The sequence below is a fragment of the Vombatus ursinus genome, unplaced genomic scaffold, assembly GCF_900497805.2.
Source record: "Vombatus ursinus unplaced genomic scaffold, bare-nosed wombat genome assembly UNPS02014775.1, whole genome shotgun sequence".
Lineage (NCBI taxonomy): Eukaryota > Metazoa > Chordata > Mammalia > Diprotodontia > Vombatidae > Vombatus > Vombatus ursinus.
Genome location: NW_020954553.1, coordinates 15,555,163 through 15,582,221, shown reverse-complemented (window position 1 = coordinate 15,582,221; position 27,059 = coordinate 15,555,163).

Sequence of the window (27,059 nt, the reverse complement as noted above, 5' to 3'; positions counted from 1 at the left end):
CTCTGTGTTTTGACTCATCTCTAAAATAAGACTAGCATTTACCTCAGAGGGTTGTCATGAGGCTGAAATAAGATAATGTATGCAAAATTCTTTGCAAATAGTAAAGGGCTTTGGAAATATCAGTTATCATTATTGGCATATTAGCAAATTATTGGGAAAGGATGCTGGTTGGACTAATATTATTCCAATTATGCTTAAATATAAAAATATGAAATCCTTAGCCTGGCATTTAAAGCCCTTTATAGTGTGGCTCTCAATTCTCTTTCTAGACTTATTTTATATTATGTATATAATATAATATATAATGTCAATATAATATAATTATAACTAATACAATTATAATATTACTATAATATTATTTATTATAATATATTAATATTATTTCCCTTCCTCTACCCTCTCTTCTATCCAACAGCTATTTCATATTCCATCTTCCACTTCTATGCCTAAGGGGGGCCCCATGTCTGGAATGCACTCCCTCCCCACCTCCATCTTGTAAAATCCTGAGCATCCTTCAGGGCATAAAAAAAAAAACTTTCCATATCCTCCATTTTTAGAGTGCTTTCCTGCTCAAAATTGCTACATGTAACATTATAGATATTTTGTTTTAACTGATTTCTACACATATTGAATCTTTCCAATAGTGTGTAAGCTCCTTGTAGGCAAGGACTGTTTTGTTTCTTTTTTGTTATCTACTGTTTTTTGAGTGGTACTAGATGTTTCTTTTTGCTGTTGTCATTGTCCTGAACCCATGAACTCATCAGAGGAGAGGGATTCGCCTTGGGGAATCTTTCTCATTGTTGCTAGTCGGTAACTTATAGCTATGATGAATTGCCTGGAGCATTCAGAGATTAAGTGACTTGCCCATGATCACACAGTTAGTATGTGTTAGAGTCAGGACTAGAACACAGGTTTTCCTGATTCCAGGACTGGCCTTCCATCCATTACCCCATTCTACATCTCACCTTTGTAAATGTTCCCTGAATTGGACTGAAGCCTGATACTACAGTGTCCAGCTACAAAGCTCTTTACATATATTCTTTTATCTTCAATATCACTCTGTGAGTCATAGAACTATAAGAGATTCTTACTATTAAATTTCAAGATGTATTTGGTATGTGAACAGTGTGGGGATGTTCAGCTTCCTAGGCAACAGATCAGAGAGAAACAGAGCCTTCACAGGGCAAACTGACCCAGTATCTGATTGCACTCTCCACTTTGCAGGGACTACATTATCAGTTCCTTCTTGGCCTCATAGCATTTACTCCACCCTCTCCTAGGGGTGCTCATGCCCACTCCCTGAGTTCTGGCAATGGCATTTGGAGCCACAAAGACTTTCTCTATGTATAAGAGCATTCATGGGGGAGCTCAGGTTGGCCTTTGGTGTGCTTTCCTTCAGGATGGTGGCAGCCCTCTCACTCTTCCTCTACACACTGTTGAAATGCTCATTGTCATCACCATAAACACTTATAATGTCCCATCACAGAGTGCAGTACTGACGATGGAGAGGAATTTCCACAAAGAGATTAAATCATTGCAGAAAAATTAATTTTCTGCGTACTCAATCAAACCAGATGCCCAAATTGTCTGTGTCTTTATACAGTCCCTCTCGCCCCAGTACTTCCTGATCTAAGGATCAGTGTGCTCTTTTCATAAGTCACCATTGAAATGGGCTCATTTACCCCCCTGGTGAAGCCCCTTTTCTTCTTCTATTATCTAAGCCTAGTGAAGCATCCACTCCCCTACTGAGCCCATTGTGAAATATATAGGCTGAAATGTTCTATGTATGTCTCCTTTCCAAATGCTAAGGTGACTGATTCACCACATAAGAGGTGCTTCTCTGTTCTGAGTGTTCCACACACCCTTAACCTCCTTTGATCAAGCAGAGGCAATTGGCCAGATAAGTTTGACAGGGCCAGCATGTGCCTGTTGCCAGTCCTTACAAGCTAATTGTCCTCCCAAGGGAGGAAACGTCAGTTGATGACAAGCTGTCTATGGCTACAGCTTTCAGCATTGCAGATGTCTCTCTCTCCATCTTTCACACTGTCAAAATTCAGGGCCCTAAAGCTGTGGCTCCTATAAGACATATGATAGGCAGGGCTACCATACCAGCACTTTGCATCAAAAGTATCCTGTAAATGATTCCACTTTATCATTGGACAATTCATCTCTGCAGTGACTTACCCTGAATGGAAAAAAATAGGTAGGTAGATAAAGGGGGGGAGAGAGAGAGAGACAGAGAGAGAGAGAGAAATTCTTGTGTGCCAGGCACTGTGCTAATGCTGATAATACAAATGCAAATAAGCTAGATGGTCCTTGCCCACAAGGAACTTAAATTCTAATAGAGAATAAGATATCTATGGGAGCTAGAAAGTGTGAGTGGGGAGTGGACGCTATGTGACTTGGAAATGGGTAGGAAGCATCACAATGACTGGGTTCTAGGTAAGATACAGTGAACATTCTGGCTCCCAGAGGTAGGTATCAAAGTTCTAGTGGGAGGAAGAGTAGAAAGATGGCCAGAATGCACATGACAAGGGTTGGAAACATTGGCATAGTAGATTAGATGATTAGATTAGATCAGAGCAGATTCAATTAGAATAGATCAGATTAGATAAAACATTTACTAAATACTTATTAAGTGCAAAGCACTGTGCCACCCTGGGAATACAAACAAAAGCAAAAAGAAAGACAGTCCCTGCCCTCAAAGAGTTTATATTAATGGAAACTGAAAAAGAGAGGTGGTGAAAGTTACTTGTGCTGAGACAAGGTGGAAAAGCAGTTGGAAGGGTTAGAAACTGAGCCAGCCAGAGGCACAAATGATTGATGGAAATTCCAAAAAGGAACTCACCAATTGGAGGAAGAGGAATGGAGGAATCTCAGCACCTATTCGAGCAAAGGTGGAAAAATTGAGTGCCGGGCCAAAAGTGTCATAGTGGCCTCATTCTGGGGAAAATAAAGCAAAAGATCACCTACAGGTGCCTGGGGGACCCATGAGAAGAGCCTGAGTTCTGCTGGGGGGGGGGCTGAAGAGGATGGCCACACCTGGAGGCTTTTAATGGCCATCTACCAAAAGTCATCATGGCTATACATTCAGAGCTGATGAATTTGCTGGGCTGGGGCGGGGAGAGGGGAAAGGAGAGGGAAGAATTCTTAGTTATCTGATGAGGATGCCTACCTAGATTACAAAAGCATCAGACTAACTCATGAGTAATTCAAGATTATCACAAGCTTCACCTAGACAGGACATGTCAGGAGGAGTACTTGAACCCAAGACTTCTTGATCTAAGGCCTACTTTCTATGAAGTATGCCACCCTGCCCCACTTCTTGCTGGTTATAGTTGGTGGCTAAAACGGCAATTTCAATCTCTCAGGGTAGTGATGATTCATCCTTCCATTTTGAATCACTGTGGATGAGTCAGATGGCTAATAGGACAGCTTCTTCACTCATACCCAGATATGAGGTCCAGGGCAGCAAGACTGGCATCTGTAAATAATCCACATCAGGACCAATGGGGAGAGACAGAGAGAGAGAGACAGTGAGAGAGAGAGACAGAAAGAGAGAAGGGGTGGAGAGAAAGAGAGAGAGAGAGAGAGTCATTTCCAGGCTTCTTTTCAAGGTTTTGATCTTTGGAAAGTCTCCCAGGAATTGAGATTTCTCTCATCCAGTGGTTCTTAAAGTATGGTCTACAGACCCCTGGTGGTTCCTGAGACTCTTTCAGGGAAGTCTTCAAGGTCAAAACTATTTTCATAATAATAATATCTTATTTGTCTATTAAAATATTTCTCCCCTTTCATATCTATATTAAGCCAGATTTTCTTCATATACTTCAGCCAAAATAGCATATCGCAATAGACTGAATGCAGAAAAGGATATGAAGAATCCAGCTATCTCCTATTAAACTAGAAATTAAAGAAATTTGCAAAAATATGTAAAACAATGCCATCTTTCTAATTAATTTTTTTGTTTTAGAAAATATAGTTACTTTTCATAAAAATAGTTTGTTAGTATGTAATAGTTCTATTGTTATTTTAAAAAGAATTAATAAGTATCTTTCAGTTTTCATTTCTAATATGGCAAATATCAACAGATATAACCTAAAACAAAAGCTCATCAGGGTCCTAAATTATTTTTAAGAGTATAAAGGGGTTCTGAGAACTATTGCCCTACTTTAACATTGGGAACAGAATGACTCACTTATTTCCATTTGTTGATATCACAGTATGGCACAGGTAGAAGTGAATTGATCATTGGAGGTCATTTATCCAGTCTCTCATCTCCGAGCCAAATTCCAGTTGTTAATCCTGTTGGAAATAAAGATGATGTGACCACAATTCTTCTCCCTTCTCTTCAATTTTTCTACCCGTAGAAATAATGACAAATGTTGTAACTGGCTCAATGGGCTGTTTTGAAAAATGTAGGCTATTATTATTGTTATTATTATGTAGCCCGGAATCCCCTAAGTCATGGGACCCCTGAAAGTTACATCAAGTTGAAGGTGCTCTTTCAAGTCAGCATCAAAGCCATAGCCTATGAGCCCTCACTAATTTTCCATTTACCAAACAAACCAGAAGACAATTTATTTCAAAGTAAAAGACATTTGATAAAACAGCATTGCAAAATAAATGACAAAGGAAATCAATCCATAAACACAAGAACTCACTCTCTCACAAATCATCACATAATGATAGAAGAGGGAATGTGTGTGGAAAGAGCACACTTAATCAATCAACAAGCATTTATTAAGCACATACTATGTGCAGACGCTGTGCAAAGTTCTGGGAATGAAAAAGTGAAAGTCTCTGGCCTCAAGGAGTTTACATTCTAATAAGGAAACTACACACACACATACAACATGTGTGTATACTGAATATATACAAAATGAAGGAGGCCACCAACAACTGAGGAGCCCTGGAAAGGCTTCATGGGGGAGGTGTCATTGGAGCTGAATTTTAAAGGAAAATGAAGATTCTAAGAGGAAGAAATGAGAAGGGAGAGCATTCCAAACATGGGGAGCAACAAATACAAAGTCACAGAGTTGGGAAATGGAGGTTTGAGTGTAAGGAACCGTCAGTAGTCTAATATGGCCCAACTATAGGGTGCACAGATGAGAGTCATGTGTAGAAAGATGAGATAATTAGGATGGGATGGGGTCTTTAAATATCAAACATGCAAGATGGTATTTTATCCATGAATAGGGAGCCACTGGAATAGGTGGTACAGTAGATAAAGTGCAAGACTTAAAGTCAGGAAGCACTGAGCTTGAATCCTATCTATCTCAGACTCTAGCTGTATCACCCTGGGAAAATCACTTACTCTCTCTTACTCAACCTCAGTTTCCTCATCTGTAAAATGAAGATAATCAGAGCACCTACCTCCTAGGATTATTGTGAGGATCAAAGGAGGTAATGTATATAAAACCCTTTATATACCTTAAAGCATTATATAAATTCTAGCTTTTATTGCTACCATCGTTATTATTATGTAAAGGAGTAATAAAACCAGATCTGTATTTTAGGAAAATGGTTTTGACAGTTTTGTGAAGGATGGATTGGAATCAGGAGAGACTTGAGGCAAGGAGACCAAGTAGGAGGTCATTTCAATTGTCTAAGTAAAAAACAATGAGGACCTGAACACAGGATGAAGGGAATGGCTGTGGGAGTGGAGAGAAGGGGACATATGTGATAGATGTTGTAGAGATAGAAGTGGTAACCGATGTGTTGGAGGGATGTTAGTGGGTGAGATATGCATGTATGTAAGACATTGAAGATGACTCTGTGGTGACTAGCCTGAGTGGTTGGAAGGGTGGGAATGGCCTTGATAGGTAGAGTAATCTGAGCAAAGCAGAATGGAAATAGCTCAAATGAAATGCAAGATGTGCAGATTTAGAGAATCCATCCCAAAGGTTCACATGGACTATTTGTGCCCAGCCTGTGGTAGAGCATTGCGAGCTCATGTTGGTCTGATCAGCCCCAGTTGGACACACTGAAACTTGACTCTAACATAGTGATGTAATGTTGGTCCTCTTTGAGAAGGAAGAGCAGCAACCAATAGTTCATACAAGCTAGAGCCAGCATTCAAACCCATGACTAAAGGCTCCAATGGGTGACATGTAAGGAAAGTCTGTGCCATCTTGAGAGGAAGAAGGGGAAAGCCTATACTACCAGTGCACATGACTATCATTTATTCATTAGGAATGGTTTAGAAGTCATAGGATTAATCCTCCTAGACCCTGAGAGGGCTGGGAGGGCTGGGTCATCAGAAGACCTGAGAAACTTCAGTGTGTCTGTGATTCATTGATAACCTGCTCAGCTCATGATATTATGAGTTGTTCAAGAGCCAAGAGGGAAGAAATAAAAAGGTGTGTTATGATAATGCATAAATGCATACATTTGACAAGAGTTAAGAGGCATCAGAAATAATTTGATGTCAGCCCATTTTCCTGACTTAAGAAATGCAGGCAAGAGCTCCTGTTTTTATGTATTAAATATATTGAGCATAATAGGCTAGATTGTCCAATTTGAATTTTCGATTGAATCGAGCTCTGAGTATCAGCCGTGTCGTTCAGGCAATTACAGCTCCGGAGAAAAGGGAATTATGGAAAAAGGGTAGTTTTCTTTCTCCCACGTTACAAATTGAACTTAATGGGAATATTTCCAGGCTCTGAGGCACCTTCTTGATCAGCATCAGCTTCCCAGGGAGACAGCTAGACCTTGCCTCGTATTTTGAAAATACTTTATCGGCAATGACACACAACGAGGTGATAAATGACATGTTTGAATAAAATTCAGTCAATCAGTACCTTGCCTGTGGGTTCGGATCTTGTCTACACTTCAAGGCCCAGTTCCCAGGCCTCTGCCTCTGGGAAGCCTTCCAGGGCTGCCTCCTAGCTAGAAGCGCTCTTGTATTCTCCTAACATCATAGTATTTTTTCCTCCTCTGATGGACTTGACATATTCTAAATTGTATTCAATTTATCTGTGGACCTTTTTTTAAAAGAAAAATCTTTTTATCCAGTGAATGGATAAAAGTCCTTGAGGGCAAGGACAAAATTTGTTTTGTCTTTGTATTCTCAATATCCAACACAATGCCAGTGCCTTCCTAGTGCCAAATAGTCACCTCATGAGCGTTTATGGAATCTAATTGAATTTAACAAATTGTTGTGTGGAGTATAGGCTCCTTACTAGCCTGAGGAAGCTGGGGTATAGAATAAAGTGTCAAATATGGAGTCAGAAAACATGAATTCAAGCCATATAAAAATGGCCACTCAACCCAGGGAAGAGATTTAGAATTGATAGATAAATCCAATAGCTTGCACTTATATAGTACTTTAAGGCTTGTAAAGCACTTTACAATTATCTCATATTATCCTCATGAACACCTTGGGAAGCAGGTGCTATTATTATCCTCATTTTACAGATGAGGAAACTGGGGCAAACAGAGGCCAAGTGACTTGCCCAAGGTCACACAGATAGTAAATATCTGAGGAGTTGAAATCAGGTCTTCCTGACTTCAGGTACAGCACTCTGTCCATTGGCACACCTACCTGCCATAGAATCCTAAATCTGGAGCTGAAAGGGTCCCCAAATGCTAGGATTACAATATGAAAGCTTGCCTCCTTCTAGGGTTCTTGTGAGGAATATGCCCCCCCAAAACCAAAAAGCATTATAGAAATGCAAGCTCTACTATTATTATTATTATTTAATACTTAGATAATAAGGATAATCCATTGCATATACAGACATGGAATCTAACTGAAGAGACAAGCTATAACAGATCAGCCTTGACTAGGGTCACTCTGATAACTCAGTTCAAGATTTGAATGGCAGTTAACACAAAGAGGTTTACTGAACCAGAGCAGGGGAAGGATATTCAGCAAAGAGACAGCATTGACTCAGCTGGGTACTGCTTCTGTGTTGCTCGTGACAGTCCTTGGTCAGAAGCATAAGGGAAGGGCCTGGTGACTACTCATAATTTATATAGCATTTATATAGCACCTACTATATGTCAGGAACTCTGCTAAGTGCTTTACAAGTATCTCTCATTTGATCTTGAAAACAATAGCACCTAGAAGGGTAGATGCTATTATTATCCCTGTTTTACAAATGAAGAAACTGAGGCAAACAGAGGTTAAGTGACTTGCCTAAGGTCACACAGTGGGTTGATTTGTGTAGCCCTACCCGAGCAACGTGACTGGTGGGGAGAAGTGCTGAGTGAGTACTACTCTGCTCTTGGTTCATTAGGCTAGGGTTCTTGTTATCTTAGACCTTGAAGACAACTGAAATTGCTTTATCTTTTGCAAATAATTCTTATTTGGGGGAGGTCTGAGAGATCATGAGGATGAGATAAAGTATCTAATCCTCCATCTTGTGGGTCTAGCTAGTTTCTGAGACTGGATTAGAATTCAAGTCTTCCTGACTCCAAGTCCTATAGTCTACCCATTACATCACCCAGATGCCAAAATGACAGCTACTCATACTTAAGCCTTCAATCCCAAATCAGTTAGGTTTCAAAATATGATTTAAATACCTTTTAAGGAAAAATTAACCTGAAAGGCTTGGGGCTTACTGTGGCCTATTGTAAGAAGCTTCCTAAAAGAGATGATAGGACTTGAAATAAGGCTTAAAGGCAAGAAAGAGACAGGTAGAATGCAGTCAGATATCTGCTGCAGAGTGTCAGAGGTGACATGTTAGCCTAGAAGTTTACTAAAGATGTGAAGGGATGGACCAAGTGAGTCTCCAAGTAGAAACCACGGGGACATTTGTTAGGAATTCCTTTTTGGGTTTGATTTGGACTAAATCACTACTAGGGCCCCTTCCAATTCTAAAATTTTATGATTCTGTAAATCCTGGCTAAGAGGCAGGGGGGTGGGAGGTGTGAGAACCCCGCAAGCCAGGAGTACAGCTGGCACATTGAGATGGAACCTGTTGAAATCTCCCAGAGGACAAGCTTACCCATGAATATCCAGGGTCCCAGCCCTGAGATGAAGAGGGGTCATGGCGTCAGGGCCCACAGCAGTCAACATGGGCAGTCATTTTCCAAAATCTGACTCTGCAGTCAGAAGCATGATGAGAAGGTATGGGAGAAGGGAAAGAGAAAACCAGGAAGGCAGGAGGGCCTAGGTCACAATTACAATGAGGCCAGTTGGGAAATACAAAATGGAGTCACTGTGTAGATGAACTGGGAGTGACAAAGTCAGGTGATTTGCAGGCTTCTTTTGATAAGTAGCATATGGTGGGGGTAGCCCCACCTATCCTGGTTCTTAAAAAGTGCCCAAAGTTCTGTGACCCAAAATCCCAAGAAGAAAGTACATAAGCTTTCCTCATGAAGATGCAGCAGACTTCACCAAGACATAAAGTCAAGAAGACCTGAATCTGAATCCTGCCTCAGACACTTACTTTGACCCTGGATAAGTCATTTAACTTCTCTTAGCCTCAGTTTCCTCATCTGTAAAGTGGGGATACTAATATCACCTACCTCATAAGGGTTGTTAGGAATAGCAAATGAGTTAATCTATGTAAAATACTTTGAAAACCTTAAAGTGTTATATAAATGCTAGCTATAATGTAACATATCAAAAAGGGAGTTTAGCATCATTTCCCTCCAAAACTTTCCTCTTTCTTTTTTTCATTCTTCCACCCTATTTATTGACTTTAGATTTTATGTTAGTGCTGGGTCTGTGCACTTCTGGAAAGAATGTCTGACCTGAACTTCTGTCTTCATATCCTGCCATTTTCATAGCATGGATAAGGGGCTTGCAAGTTTTCAGTGCTGCCAAACTGATAGGATCTGATGAGTTTTCTCACCGCCCTTCTAACATGAGCTCTGCAAGTTCTAACCTAGGCTTGCCCCCTGGGCTGGAGGCTAAGGTGCATGTTGGGCTGCTCTGCTCCTTGGATCAGAGCCACACAACTACTGTTTGTTCTGAAACTTGCCTGCTAGCAATCACCCCTCTCCGCCATCCCCTTGATTGCAATCCCCTCCGTTGCAAACCCCCTCCTGACTGGAACTGGGTGGTGGGCAACCTCACTGCCAGATGGCACCCATTCCTACACATTGTGCTAATTCAGGAATCTCGAGATCTCTTCCTTCTCTGACACTTAGTCTTGCCCCTGTGGACACAAGCACATGCAATGACTAGACCTTAACCCCAACGCTCACAGACCTCTTAGCCTGTCTTCCTAAACCACCCCAGGCTGGAAAAATTACTTACTCTGACTTTTTCTTGAGCTTCCCAATCAGAATTTGGTCTGGTACATTTTCTAGATTTTTGTAGAAGAGGTGTGATAAGACAGCTAGACTATATTTCTTTGTCCTAGTCTAACATCTTGACTCTACCCAGCTTTCCCCTTTCTGACTTTACCATTTTCCTGTGGGATACCACCATTCATTAACTCTCACATTTTCAAAATTGTAGGGTTGTTGGGGTTTTTTTTTCACTCCTCTCTTTTTTTTTCATGACTAGTCTATTGCTAAGTATTTTCAACTATATCTCTGCAGTGTCTCTCATATACCTCTCCTCTTTTTCCAGATTGTCCTTCGCTTCTGTATATTTGTGTTCCCAATTTGTTCTCTCTTTTATTTATTTGATGAAGTTTTCCATTATGGATTCAGCTGATTATTTCTGTTGTGTTGTGATTAATTCTGCTTTTCAATTTTTATTTCTCTTTTAGGTTATTCAGGAACTTTTCACTAGGATTCCATACTCCCTTGAGAATACACAGGGTCCTCTGTCTCATCAGGGGTTGATTCATTTTTCTTTGTTTTGCAAAATTGTATTTATTTATATATGTCTCATTTAGATCTTGAAGTCATCTTCTCTCAATATCTTTCCTGTTGATTTATCTGCTTGTGCCCAAGATCTTTAACTGAATTTTCTTCCTACTGAGATATTTGGCAATTACAATCTTTTTTCCCTCTTATATTTACCTGCCACTCACTTTCTGACTCCTGCCCCTTTAATGGTTGTTTCACCAGAGGGTCTGGGTCTCAAAGCTATCTCAGCTATGTCCAGCCTGTGCTGTGTAATTCACATTTGCCTGCCTTGATCTCAGCCCCAAGTGACTCCTAAGGTGGACAGAACTAGCCTCAGTTAGATGTCAAATGCTCGTGTTTCTGGCTTACTATATCCACACACATGCTAGCATTCTACCCCAATTTATTCTGTTCCTCAGGTTTCTGGCTAAATATGAAAGGAATCGTAGCACAGAGAACTGCTACGCTGCAAGAATAGCAAGAGCAAGCTTCTGCCTTTTGGTTTTCCAAGGAGCAGGGAGAAGGAATGGGAGAGTTGAGTTTTATTGTAAGCCAGTGGGTTGATTTGTGTAGCCCTACCTGAGCATGGTGACTGGTGGGGAGGAGTGCTGAGTGAATACTTCTCTGCTCTTGGTTCATTAGGCTAGGGTTCTTGTTATCTTAGACCTTGAAGACAACTGAAATTGCTTTATCTTTTGCACATAATTCTTATTTGGGAGAGGTTTGAAAGATCATGAGGATGAGATAAAGTATCCAATCCTCCATCTTGTGGGTCACATTCCTTTCCTCTTCACTGTTCTATCTGACCTCATTACCCCCCCCACATAGATTATTAGCATTGCTTCTTTCTCTTCCTTCTCCAATCTTCTCCGTTCCTCAGATAGATTAATCTTTACTTATGCAGGCATCTGTTCACATCATCCATCTGTTCAAAACCCTTTGGTTGTTCCCTACTATCCACAGAGCAGAGATACTTAAATTGTTTTTGATCATGGATTCCTTTGGCAGTATGGTGAAGCCTAAGGACCCCTCCTCAGAATCATATCTGTAAATGTATAAAATAAAATACATAGTATTACAAAAGAAACCAACTATATTGAAATACAGTTCTCAAAATATTTTTTTAAAACAAGTTCATACTCTTGGTTAAGAATCTTTCCTATGCAGTTCCTACTCTAAAGTCTAACTTAAATGCCATCTTTTCCAAGAAGTCTTCCCTGATGTTCCCTGTCAAGAAAGACTTTCCTCCCTCCCAATTCCTTGGTCTTGACAAATAACTTTATTTACAGGAATTCAAGAATTCTTATAATCTGATGCTCCCCTAGCTTTTTAACCTTATCTTACATTACTGCCCTCCATGTATGCTTTGCTTTAGCTAAACTAGACTCATTCTCATCTCCCATACATACCCTATATCTTCTCATCTCCATGCCTTTGCTCATGCTTTTTCCTAATGTCTAAAAACCTCTTTTCTTGCCTATTGGATTCCTTCTATTATGTTTCATTGTAGAGAGGTAGTGTGTCCTAGTGGATAGGGGGCTGGTTTCAAAGTCAAGAAGATTTAGGTTTAAATCCAGCTTCTGATATATACTGACTGTGTGACACTAGGCAAGTTACCTCATCTCTCTGTTTTCCAGATAAACTTCTAAGACTATAAGTTGCAGATATAGAGTTAATTTGTATTGGTAGAGGGAGTTTTCTCACCTGGAAGCAGGGATATGCTATAGACAGCTCCAACCAGGTCCTAAGAGTAGATTGTTAAAATTTCAGGGCAGGCATTTACACCTTGAAAATTAAGATAGAAATCAGGCCTTGACATTATTTTCTGACTGACTAGACAATAAAGTGAAGAAGAAAATGTTACTAACAGAATTAAACTTTAAAATGTGTCCTGCTCACATTTTTTTTAAAAGAGCTGGTTATTAAACGTTTACTAACATATCACTTCCCGGTAGTTTGTAGCATCAATGAAACCACAAATCCAGTTCCTACCACCATGTTATAATAATAGCAATAGCTTAATTTTATTTAGCCCTTGACATATATGATTTCATTTGATCCTCACGACAACTATGTAAAATAAGTACTATTATTACGCCCATTTTACAAATGAGGAAACTGAGGTTGAGAAAGTGACTTGCTAGTAAGTGTCTGAAGTAGGATTTGAACCTGGATTTTCCTGGCTCAAAGTCTAGCACTCTACTCACTGGGACTACACAATAAAAGCATCTGTGATTCCACTAGAGTTGGAATTCCATCCAGTGAGATCACAACTTAATAAATAAGCCTGAGATAGTTGCCTAAGATGCATGGACATTGAATGAATGGCTGATCCATTGATCATGTAGTTACTATTTGTCAGACGGAGGATTTGAACCCAGATATTTTGGCTCCAAGTCCAGCACTTTATCTGCTATGTGATGCTATCTTCATTTCTCACTTAGCTAAAGTCCTTTAGATTTCTTTGGACTTCTTCATCATCCCCCCAGGAACCTCACCATTGGGTAATATCATCATCCTGCACTGTCTAATCTAATTCTCCTATCTCCCACCCCACTTCTCTCCCCCATTAGATTGTAAGCTCCTTGACGGTAAGGACTGTACTTGTTTTTTGTATTTCTGTCCTCAGGACTTAGTTCAGTGCCTGGCACACTTGACAAATATTTATTGACTGATAGACTCTCAGTAAGAGAATTCGTATTCATCCTCTAAAGCAGTAGTGTCAAACTCAAATAGAAACAGGGTCACTAAACCATACATAAGGATCCCTGTAGGACCCAAGTTGACTTAGAAAACCACGTTTTAACATTATTTATGTTCTTTGTATTTTAATTTCTTTTGCTAGTTATATTTCCCAGTTGCATTTTAACCTGCTTTGAACTGCACTGAGGAGTATTCTGGATGCAATATGGGGGGGGGGTGGGAAACGGACTCATGCTTGACACCATTGCTCTAAACTCTAACTTAAATGCCATCTTTTCCAAGAAGTCTTCCCTGATGTTCCCTGTCAAGAAAGACTTTCCTCCCTCCCACTTCCTTGGGCTTGACAAATAACTTTATTTACAATCTCTAATTGCTCTTATAATGTTATATTTAGTATCATAGTGGAGCATATGTCTCAATCTTTCTACTAGATTGTAAAGGGTCCACAAGCCCCAGGATTGTGTCTTATTTAAGCCTTGCATCCTTCTTTCCCTCCACCCAGTGCTTAGCACAATGATCTGTTCATAGTAAGTTACTTAATAAATGTTAAGTTGAATTAAATCCTTTAGAGCCATGGCTTGTCACTGGCACCCCCACTTAATGCATCCTCCCCTAGAGTTCTCTGCTTCCCCTGGAAAGAAGGCTGCATAAGCCTCACAACTGTCACTTACACTGATGCTGAAGACAGATGTTCACTGTTGAATGAACACAACATCTGGTTTTCTCCTGCCTGGATGAAGAATCTGTTATTTGAGATAAAAATTATCCTGTTTTATCTAAATATGAGTCTAGAAGCAACTTTATAAGAACTCAGGTTTCCCCATACGCCCCTTCTCCCTTTCCTTGGATATGAAAATGGAGCAAAAGGCAGAGCGTAAATCGAAGAGTGGGTTTTAATTAACCAATCAATCAATCAACATTTATTAAGTGTGTACTATGTGTCAAGAACTGTGCTGTGTTGGGGGATACAAAAGAAGGCAAAAGACATTCCCTGCCCTCAAGGAGCTTATAATCCAATGAAGGGACAATATACAAACAAACATATGCAAAACAATCCACATGTAAGATAAATAGAAAATAATTTACAGACTGAAGGCACTAGAATTAAGAGGGGTTGGAGAAGGCTTCCTGTAAAAGGTGGGATTTTGGTTGGAACTTAAAAGATGCCAGGGAGGTCAATAGATGGAGCAGAGGAAGGAGAGCAGTCCAGGCATGGAAGACAGCCTGAAAAAATACCTTAATCCCAGAGATGGAGCAAATTTCTTCCCTGCGGATGAAGGCAAGTTGGATCTTCCCCAAGAAAGGGAGGAAGCAACAGTGGAAAGAAAGATAGCTAGAGTGACTGATGAATGCCATAGCGGCAGCCCTTGACTCCTTAGGAATCCTTCCAACCTTTGCCTTTAGTCTCAGCTGATCTACTCAGACTGGAGAATGAAGAGACAGCTGGGGCTTGCTCAACCCAGATTGGAGCATCTGACTCCCTTTGTCTAACTTAGAGCAAAGCCCCTTAGCCCCTGGAACATCTGCATATCATACAGTCAGGTATTACGTCTAGACAAAGCCCACCTTCTCTGAGGTAGATCAAACCCAAGAACATGTTTCATCCCCATCCCCAACATATATACATACCTCTTCCTACAAAGGGGCTGAGAAGAGCCTGGAGTAACTGAAATCCTTGGGATCAAACTGAAGACTGAATATCCTCCTGTCTCTAACAAGGCATCAGCCAGATTCCAAGTAGTGAGAAACAGTCACTGCCAAACCATTTAGACCTCCCATTCTGTTGTTGGATAGTTCTGATTATGGAGGAAAATCTTCCTTCTGTTGAGGTGAAACCAGCATCCCTATAACCCTATAACTAGAAGACTCTAGGATTAAGTGTTCTTGGGTCTTCAACACTCTGAGGCCAAGCAGAGAAAGTCTAATCCTACACCCATATGACAGCTTTTCATATCCTACCAAGTTATGGAGTCCCCCTTAAAGCACTACATAAATGTCAGTTGTTTTTATTGTTATTGGAGGTGATATGGTATAGTCAAGCCTGGATGGGGAACCTGTGACCTCGGGGCCACATGGCCCTCTAGGTCCTCATGTATGACCCTTTGAATCCAAACTTCACAGAATAAATCCCCTTAATAAAAGGATTTATTCTGTAAAACTTGGACTCAGTCAAAAGGCCGCAACTAGACCTATATCTATATCAGATCAGAGTCAGTAAGACCTGTTTTCGAGCCCCATCTCTGACACAATGGCTCTGGTACCCTTGATAAGTCACTTACCTTCCTATTGACCTCAATGTAATTATAAATTGTACCATAGAATTCTAAATTGCACAGTAGTTGCTGATCTGCTAGAATAGAGGGGGTTTTCACACTGTAAATTCTCTGCCCCTAGTGAATAATTGATACAGACTCCTCTTCATTTCCCCACATCCCCCCGAATTTATTTGTTTGAAAGATAGTAAACAGAGTAAACAAACATAAACAGTAAACAACTTTTAACCTCTGTTGGAGCACAACAAGGTAGGCAGAGGTATGTTAGAAACACAAAAAAAGGATTAGAAAAAGCTAGTAGAGGACAAGAAAAAGAAAGAACTCTGAAGAATTAGAGCTTCAAGATGACCAGGGAGAGGGAGGAGGCAGTAGCCCTAAGGAGAAATGTCTTGAGAAGTCAAAGAGAAGTCTTTCTCTTCTTGGAGTGTGGGGAAGAGGCAGGGGGATGGGATGGACACTTTTCCACGTCCCTGGCCTATAAATCTAAGGAAGGGGTTCTTTACCTAGGGTCCACAGACCCCCTCCAAGGTGTTTTTGGATAGATTTCAGGGAATCCATGAACTTTGATGGGAAAACAAATTACATTTTTGTTTTTCACAAATATTTGCTTTTCTTTGTAATCCTACGCATTTAATCTTAGGGAAATTTAAAAACATTTTTCTGGGAAGGGTTCCATAGGCTTCACTAGACTGCCAAGAGAGTCCATGGCACACAACAAAAGGTTAAGAATCCTGGGCTAGGATGATGGAAGCCCACAGCCTCAGGCCCATAAAGAGATACTGAACTGGAAGCTAGAGGGACTGTGGAAGAGAGGTGTCCTCCTCGAGCCCTCAAGGGGCCTTGCCCATTCTGCCAAGTGAGAAGACGAAAAGTAAATAGGAGATGGAAACAATATGGAAGGACTTGGCCCTCCTTCACAGTATATAATGTAAGGGAGAGGCAGAACCCAATCAAGACAGACATGAGAAACTTTATGGAGACACACAGGGGAAAGTGCTGGCCTCTGACAACCTGCCAGGCTGGTTATAAAGATAAAGGCGGCCCCACCTCTATCCTCTCAGTTACCCTTGGCAGGGGGGCAAAGGGAGGAGAGGACTGAATTATCCTGATAATTACTTACCTTAACTCTTGGCTGCAGCAGGAGAGACAAGACCTCAGAGGGAGATGATTATCCCCCATCATGCTTTGAAACCAGACCTTTCACTATTCAAAGTCATTTCAATTTTAAGGTATCTGGAATTATGGGGAAAGGCTTATGGAAACTGCATTTTTATTCTAATGCTGTTCCCTTCTGTTGGCAGAACAAAGCATCTCCAGCTCCCAGGTCTGGCCCTCTGTGGCTTAGGGATCACTTAGAACTCAGTGCTGCTATCACCCTCTTCCCCTCTTTGAGACTTAGCCAGCCTTCCTCACATCCTTCAGCCTTCTTCTGTATCATCCCAGAGAGGCAGTGTGGTTTGGTGGAAAGACCACAGGACTTAGAAGGCAAATACTGTCCTGATTAAGAAAAAAAAGAGAAGAAAAAGATGGAAGCTGCAAACCACAAGACAATTTGACTTCTATTCCAAAACTCTTATCACACGTTACTGTGCATTCTTCTAGTAGTATGTAAGACTTTTGAGGGCGGGTCCTATTTTTTTGGTTTTAATCATTTCATCCCCCACACCTAGCTCAGTACCTTGCTCATAGTTGTTGTTGTTCAGTCATTTTTCAGTCATGTCCAGCTCTCTGTGACCCCATTTGGGGTTTTCTTGGCAAAGACACTGGAGTAGTTTGCCTTTTCCTTCTCCAGCTCATTTGACAAATGAGGAAACTGAGGCAAACAGAGCTAAGTGACTTGCCCAGGGTCACACAGCTAGTTGAGTGTCTGAGGCTGGATTGGAACTCAGATCTTCCTGACTCCAGGCCCAGAGTTATATGCACTGCCATTACCTAGCTGCCCCTGGTGCACGTAGTAGTCACTCTAAAAATTCAATTTTATTTTACTTCATTTTCCATTCTGAATTTTTTCCCTCCCACAAACCCTTCCTTCATCCATTGAGAAAGCAAATGCAGTAGACAATTAATAAATTCTTGCTGAATAAATGAATGATTAAGAGAATGGTTTGTAGGCATTTATAATGGACAGTGGATAGAATGCTGGACCTGAAGTCAGGAAGACTTTAATTCAGATCTAGTCTCAGACACTTGCCAGCTGGGTGACTCTGGGCAAGTAGTTCAACTTCTGCCTGCCTCAGCTTCCTCATCTGTAAAACGGGACAATGATAACACTTAACTCCCTATTCTTGGTGTGAGAAGCACTCTATAAATGCTAGTTATTTGCTATTATTTTTATTAAGAGAAGGAAGTAATGATCATTAAAATCCTGAATGGCTTCATTAAAAAAAGATCATGCCAGACTAACTTTATTTTCTTTTTTTACAGGTTAACAAAACTGAAAGATCAGGGGATACCATAAACATAGCATACTTAGATGTCATAAAAGCATTTAACAAACTCCCTTGAGATATCCTTTTTAATAAAATGGAGAGATGTCTGGCAGATGAATTTGATGGATTTGGATCTGGTTGGATGGCCAGCCAATCCCAACAATGAGTCATTAAGGAGCCAGCCTGGAGGGAGGTCTCCCACAGAAAGTCCCAGGGGTCTGTCTATGGCTCTGTGCCACCATTTAGCTTTTTTTTAAATCCATGATTTGGATAAAGCCATAGAAAGAGCACATGTCAAATTGATGGTGCAAAGCTGGAAACGATAGCTAACACAGAATCAAGATTCAAAAAAGATTTTTGACAGGCTAGAAAAATGAGCCAAATCTAATAAGATGAAACTTAACAGGGAAAAATGTAAAATCCTTCACTTAGGTACAGAAAAACAATTTCAATTCCACAAATACTGAATGGGAGAGGACATGGTAAGCCAACAATTCATCTGAGATTTGAGTGGACTGCAAACAAAATAGAAGTCCACAGCATGATATGGTAGCCTCACATCATGCAACATTGAAACACAGTGCCCAGAACAAAGGAGGCAATAGTCTCAACACCCTCTCTCCTGGAGAAATCATGTACAGTTCTGGGTACCACATTTTAGAAAAGACAGATAATAATAATAATGATGTTGATGATGATGATGATGATGATGATAGTAATAACATTTATAGGATACTTTAAGGTTTGCAAAACACTTTACAAATAATATCTTATTCTGTCTCACAACTACCCTGGGAGTGAGGTGCTATTATTAACATTTTACAGATGAGAAAACTGAGGCAGACAAAGGTTAAGTAATTTGCCCAGAGTCACACAGCTAGTAATTTTCTGAGGCCAGATTTGAACTCAAGAAGATGAGTCTTCCTGACTGCAGGCCTGGCGCTATATCGTCTTTGCCATATAGCTGCCCAGAATGAGTTATGTATAAAGCCTAACCACTTCTATTGAATCAATTAATCAATCAAAGGCTTTACAGAAAGTGTGAAAAATTCTGATTCTAAATTGAAAAAATGTCCTTGAAAGTCACTGGATGAATGGAGTGACTTTACATGAAGGTATATTTAGATTGGTCAAGGAGACTTGGTCCCAATCCTGTGGATTTTGTATAAAATAACAGGTCAATTTAGAACCCAGAGACAGCTTAGGGTAGCAGCCTTCCAGTCAAGCCCCTGAGAAGGAATCACTTGACGTGGGGTGGGGAAGGTGAGGAGAAGGTTCTAGCTTCAGCTTCAACTCCAGTCCTCTCACATACTCTCCCTCCCTCTTGGCCAGAAGAAAACTTTGTGAGCTATGAAGGGTCCAGAAAATTTTTGATTTCCCATTTGTGTCTAGCATCTCTGGAACAATGAGTGATGGTACATGATTTGGTAGCTGAAAACAAACTAGATTTGTTGAGGAAAGGAAGATTTCAAGTCTCCACAAGGAGTGCAACAAAGAAGCTATACCATAGCTAAGGTGAATTTCATGACTACCCCATGAAGAAAATGATATAGCAACCAGAAGCTGTGAGTTACCACTTTGCCACATTACTTTCTAAGCTTGAGCCCACTTCCCCTGGGCTCTATTATATATGTGTTGCTGACTTTGGGGGGAATTCTTATACCAACTATTCTTACTGAGCCTTTCCAAAAAGCTGACTAATAGATGTAGTAACCAGTGGGGGCTCACAAGCATTATTAGAAAGACACCCTCTAACCTACAGGATTTAGCTTATAGGCTTGAAGAAAAGTAGGAGCCATATCTGGGGACCCAACTCAACATTGAAAATGGGGGTTTGAGAAAATACTACTGAAGTACCTTCACTATCTTAAGTACTTTAAAGTGTTTATGATTTGATTTGTTAATACGTATGTCAATGAAAGTAAATCTCCAACCTCTAAAGCATGTCAGGTGCTGTCTTTCTGAGTCAGCTAAACAATTATCTCCTGTTCCCAACCTCCTATCCTAGCACTTTATGTTCATTTTGTTATCAAACATTATCCTGTTCAACCAACTCAGTTCAATGCTGTCGAATGAATACTTTATGAAATGCCTACTTTGCTCCAGGTACTGTGCCAGGTTCTTGGGACACTAGGACAAAAACAGAACAATCTCTGCCCTCAGGAGAATATGTCCTATCAGGGGAACATAACATGGACACAGAGTCTTCCTTGTCGGAGGCCCATTGTCCAGATCTTACTCTGTTCATCATTACCACAAGCATTTATTAAGCCTTTATTTTCTGCCAGGAATCATGTGAAACCTGTTAATATACAAAGAGAGACAAAAACAATCCTTGCCCTCAAGTAGCTTACATTTTAATGGGGAAGTGGCTAACATGTTGATAATTTTCTCTCTCTCTCTCTCTCTCTCTCTCTCTCTCTCTCTCTCTCTCTCTGTATACACACACACACACACACACACATATACATACACACATATACTATGTACAAAACAATCAGAATGCAGTCTGAGAGGGGAAGACTGGGTGTGGGGTTTGGGAGAGGAGATCATCAGAAAAATCCTCTTGGAGAAGGTAGGGTTTGGCTGAGTCTTGAAGGAAGTTAGGGAAATTAAGGGGTAAAGGTGAGGAGGGAAAGCAAGCCAGCCAGCGCAAATGCACAGAGGTGAGAGACGGTATGTCATGTTTGAGAAATTGTAAGTAGGCCATCGTTTCTGCATCATAAAGTGTCCAAAGTGGAGTAAAGTATAAGAAGATTAGAAAGATAAAAAAGGGCCAGATTATATAAAGAGCTTTAAATGTCAAACTGAGACATTTAGATTAGATCCTGAAGACATAAGAAACAAATGGAGCTAATTGAGCAAGGAGGTGGCATAGTTGGAATTACTCTTTAGGAAGATCAGTTTGTTGCCCGAGTGGAAGATGTATTGCAGTGAGGAAAGATTTAAGGGTGGGAGACCAGTTAGAAGGTGATTGAAATAGTCCATCCAGGAGGTGATGAGGGCCTGAACTAGGGTTGCAGAGATAAGAGAGAAGGGAAGGGTAGATATAGGGGATATGATATGAGGGAGGGAAGGGGTTGGATAGGGGAGGTGTTGTGAAGGTAGAAACACAAGATTTGGAAATGGATTAGATATTTGGACTGAGTACCACTGGGACACCTCTGAGGATGTGAGGATGACACCCAGGTTGTGAGTATGGGAAACTAAGAGGATGATGGTACCTTTATCAACAGTAGGGAAATTTAGGAGATGGAAAAGTTTGGGAGGAAAGCTAATAAGTTCTCTTTTGGATATGTTGGGTTTGAGATGCCTATGGATATCCAGTTGAAGAAGTTCCTAAGGGAATGAGTGACATAGTACTGGAGGTAAGAAGAAAAGGTAGAGCTAGATGTGTAGATCTAAGAATCATGAGTACACAATGATGATTGAACATATTGGAGCTGATGGATGAGATTGTCAAGTAAGACAGGATAGAATAGAAAGAAAAGAAGACCCATGGCAGAGCCCCAAAACAACAGCTTAATCTTCCTTTACCTCCAAGCCTCCAAGTAGGTTGAGGACGCCACTGACACTATGCTTTTTCCTAGAACCTCCTGCCAAAAAGTGAAAGGAATATCTACTCTGCCAGGATCACTGAACTGTCTGAGGAAACAATGCCTCAGTCTCATCCTACAGGTGCCGTGTAGGTATCCATTGACTGCTTCATTTGGAGGCAGAACCTACTCTGCCCTATATCTGCCACCATCATATGAGAAGACTACAAGGCCTCTATTCTCATGAACCACTGCAATCCCAGGAAAGTGAGGATCACTGCTGACATTAGGTCTTAGGTTTCTAACCTAGCCCCTACTTCTTCTTTCTCTATCTCTAGGCCTTAGAGGAAAAGACTCTAACTTTGACATTCTCAGCTTTGGATTTGAAAGCTAACCTACAATATCCCTAACCCACAATATCTTGCCTCTCATCTCTACTTACAAGCAACCACTCTAAGTTCAGATTCTACTGCCACAAATGAAGGTATTGCCCATCATTCCCTGCTTCATTCATCCATCTGAGAAAAAAAGCATTAGACACAAATTGGGGGGAGGGGTGAGAAAAAAAAGAAATTTACATGATAATTTTGTTGTATATTTAAAAGGAATAGCAAGTTATACATGGTAGATTTACAGTTTCATCCTTTGCAATCATTTTTTATTATACTATATTATGGAAATGCTTATTTTATTCCATAAATTAAAAATGAAAACATATTAAAAAAAAGAAAAGAAGCAACAAGTCAGTCTGCTGAGTGACCAGACACCATCTTCCATACCACAAGAGTCCTGTCCCAGACCAACAATTCAGAAATTTGATCCACATATGAGTTAAATGAATGCTTCATAGAAAAACATCTTCTGGGCATGCCATTCCCCTCTATTTTGGAATTATCTAAAGGAATTAGGCCAAGCCTGAGTTCAACCATTGAGAACCCAATGGCCAATTTTTACTGACCCAGGAGTATGAACCAATCTTGTTGTTCAGTACTTTCTTTCCTGGTGTTGGGGAGAGAACAGATTGATGCTATCCTCTGTAATGGTGGAAGGTTGGAGCCCCAAACAACTAATACTTCCCCATTCAATGTTTATAAGACTACTACCTCCTGTTCCCCTGATCCTTGAGAATCAGAGAACTCCTTCCCCTGCTATTTCCCCTTCCCCCTCCTCACTCTCTCAGCTCCATTCCCTCAGCCCTGTCCTTCCCCAATCTCTATCCTCCTCTGCCTTCCCCTTCCATTGAAGCCTGGAGGTCCTGTTCCATCGTTAATAGACTTCCCTTGACTCTAGTCCTCTTCTTACTTGCTTGCTCCTATATTCTTATCACTGCATCTTCTCCAAGACTGTTTTGCTTCTCCCATGTCCTAGAAAAACAGACCAGAAAGAGGAAAGGGCATCTTTCCTTATTCTCTCCTCCCACCATCACACGTACCCCTTCTTCCTTTGAAATTCACACCATTCCTCTGTATCACCCAGCCCACAGCTGTGGTCTTCATTGGACTCTCGGTCATTCTCTTACCTTTCTAATGGAGTTCAGTCCCTTGCCTAAAGTCTTTCTTTCTAGCCCAGTCTCTATTATTATAGATAGGAATTTCAATACACATGTTGATATCTCCAAAAATGCCTCTGCCTTCCAGTTCATTAGCTTCCTCGGCTTCCATGACCTACATTTTAACTCTACCTCAGCCACCCACAGGGATGGTCATGACCTAAATCTCACCATCACTCATAACCAAAATACTTCCATTACTCTGGATTCTGGAATTCCTCTCAACAAACCTCCTATCCTTCCACCTCTTTCCATTCTATTTCTTCCTACCAAATATATTCTGCATTCTCACCATGACCTCCACCCTCTCAGGGAGCCATTACTTATAACAAAGTAGAAAAATGATAGAAAGAAAATTTTGAAACTCAGCAAAATTAATCAACATATCAAAAAAAATTGACATTATGTGCAATGTTCCATACTCATGAAACCTCATTTCTGCAAAGGACCCAGATTAGGAAGATTTCCATATCTATTCTTTGGGGTCAAGCTTGGTTATTTAAATTTTACAACAATGAGTTTCAATTATTTTGTTTGCATGCATTTTGTATTATATTTTCCATATGCACGTTGTTTTCCCTCAATAAAATTTAAGCTACTGGAAGGCAGGACCTATTTAGTTTTTGTTGCTGTACATCAAACTACTAGCAAACTTCTTGGCATATAGTAGGCACTTAATACTTGCTTATTGAATGAATTGAATACATGTGCTCACCAATTACCACTTGCCCCTAAGTCACTATGTTTGATTTGTCTAAGCAGGGATGGGGAACCTGCAGCCTCGAGGCCCATGTGACCTTCTAGGTCTTTGGGTGCAGCCCTTTGACTGAATCCAAACTTCACAGAACAAAAGGATTTGTTTGCCACAGGTTCCCCACCCCTGGATGTGTGCTGAGCACCTACATGTTCACTATTCTACAATTAGTCATAAAGGGAAGACAAAAACAAATAAAGACTTATCCATGCTTCTCCTAAAAAAGCTCAAAATCTAGTTGCAAAGATGGCATATATGCATATAAACAGAGGATGGTCTAGGTGGAACTAAATGAATGATGTGAACAGTAGGCACTATAAAAGACTGAGTAATATGGAAGTCAAGGAAAACTTCTTGGAGGAACAGGGGATGACAGGAGCTGGATCTTGAAGGATGGGTAGAATCTGGTTAAGAGGAAACTGTGGGAGGAAGAAGGGGTCACAGGATTTAGAATGAAGGGTCTTCCAAAAAGTCCATCCTACAAATAACAGTTCAGACCCAGTCATCACACCGAAGGAAGTGGTGTCATTTCTACATGTTCATTCTGGGGAAGAAGTCTTAAGAGGCAGCTGCCAGCAACTTTCAAGGATCTGTAGGACTGTTACAATGAAGAAGAATAAGACTCATCTTACTTAGCCTCAGAGCAGTAGGTGGAAGTTGCAAGAATTAGATCTATCCTAAACTGAAACAGGCTGCTTTATAACTAATGAGCTCCCCATCACTAAAAAGCTTCAAGTACTGACTGGATAGATACTTGTTGGGGTACCTTCAATAGAAATAATGAAAGTAGTGAGAGGAAAGGTTGTTGGGAGGAAATTGATATCTGTTTTTTGAACTGATTGGGTGGTAGAGGGAATTCCTCTTCTGGTGACTGTTGCAATTAGATAAGGTCTCAAGTCACTTTCACCTTTAAGGTTGTATGAGAACGGGAGAGACATATCCAGGTAATGTGGTGAATATTTTGCCTTGTCAAAAGATTATAGAATGATATATTTAAAGCTAGAAGAGAAATTAGAGGCCATCAAATCCAAATCATCATTTTATTGTTGAAGAGACTAACCTTTAGAGAGGTCATCTCTTGCCAAAGTCATACAGTTGCTAAGTGTTGGAGACAGGATTTGAACTCAGGTCTTCCTGACTCCAAGACCAACAAGCTATCCACTGTGGAGAAATCTTTTCATTTTCCCTGCTTTGCTTCATACTGCCATCACAAAGACTAGAGACAAAATAACCCTCAAAGGAGACCACTGGGTCACTTAACCAAAGGGCCTAGTGGTCAGATCTACTGTGGTAGGCCAATAGGGTGAGAAAAGAGAAGAGTAGGAAGGAAGTGGGGAGAAAAGGAGCCAGAAACATTGCCACCTCCTGCCCCCACCCTATGCTCCCAGTAAAGCCTGAGAAACAAGCACTGCCCCCCTTCACTGATCAGCCATCAACCTTCACCATACTGCCCAAATGCTCTAAATTAAATAACTCCATTAGGAACTTGAAGGGTTTTTTTTCTTTGCTAATCTAAATAAAACATAATTTAGTGGGAAGTTTGGGAATAATTCAATAGAATCTGTTGTTTTTTCCCCATCCAAAAATATGCCTCTACCTCCAGCAGAGGGTGGGGGTTGGGGAGTGGGGACATTAACACCTATCAATATGTGAGAAACATCTTAAAGATATACATATATATATATATATATTTAGCAGGGAAAAATAATAGATGATTTGGCATCAGAGCAAACTCCTTAACCAGAGGGGGGACTTAGTGATTTAAGCAGCTACTTTTAAGTCCAATGTCTCTCTGGACCACAGGATAGAGTCTTTCCAAGGTGAATAAATAGAGACTGGTTCCTTTTTCAGAACCATAGAGTTTTGAGAACTCTCACAGCCTTATTGACCTTGGACAAAGTATTGGGCTTTGGCTGCAAGTTTAAGGCTACTTCTCTCCCACCCTCCCCACTCCTCCGCATACCTAAATCTGAAGCACACCATTTCTCTCTTTTCTTGAAACTATCAGACGTCTTCAAGATGTTGGGAGAGATCCTTGTCTTTGAAGAACGGGAACTGAAATTCTGCCTAGAGGTAGGAAAATAGCCCAGATGAGCTCCTGCATGCTCCCTCAGTCTAAGAGTTTTCAAAGGTTCAGCACCAGAAAAGGTATGTACTCTTCTCAAAGTTCTGCCATAGGTGGTACATGAATAGAATTGACCCATAGTGGAAGTTCTCCTTCCCATGGCATTCATAGCACCCTTCAAGGCTCAACTCAGGTGCAGCTTCCTATAGGAAAACTTTCCTGATCCCCCTAATTGTTAATGTTTCTCTAACTCCTCAAATTAAAATGTGCATATCTCTGTTTCTTTGTCAAAGAAGCAATTGGACTTAGATGATCAGTAAAGGTTGTTTTGTTTGGTTTTTCTTGGGGGGGGGGAAGGTTGAGTGTTGTCCTGGAAAGCACATTGCACTTGTATTGTGACCTTGGCTAAGTCACCTCGTTTCTTTGTGTCTCAGTTTCTTCATCTGTAAAAGTGAAGAGTTAGTTTGCATATTCTCTAAGGTCCCTTCTAGTTCTAAGTCCTCAATTTATATCATATTAATCTGTTTAAATGTTCTATTCTGCCTCCCTCTCCAGTAGAATGTAAGCTCCTTGAGGGCAGGAACTATTTCGTTTGTCTTTGTATCCCCAGTTCCTAGTACAGTGCCTGGCACTGTGTTGGCATTTCATGAATACTTATTGAATTGAGCTGGACTGGGACAACTGCCACAATGTCACCTCTGTTACAGGTATCCCAGGTTCCAAAATAAGGATATACAGGGAGTGCTAGCAACTTCTGAGTTATTCTTTCAGCCTCGGCTGATTTGGCTTGGATCAGATGTATGCATGTGTTGGGCCCAATGGATGAGCATAAAACAGCACAGTTCCTCTTCCAGTGAGAAAAGAACCCAGAATCTATACTAGGATAGACCTCTAACCCTAGTCATAGTCTAACATAATCCATAGTTTGAGCTGATGGGGAGCAACCTCTTTTCTCTCTCTCTCTCTCTCTCTCTCTCTCTCTCTCTCTCTCTCTCTCT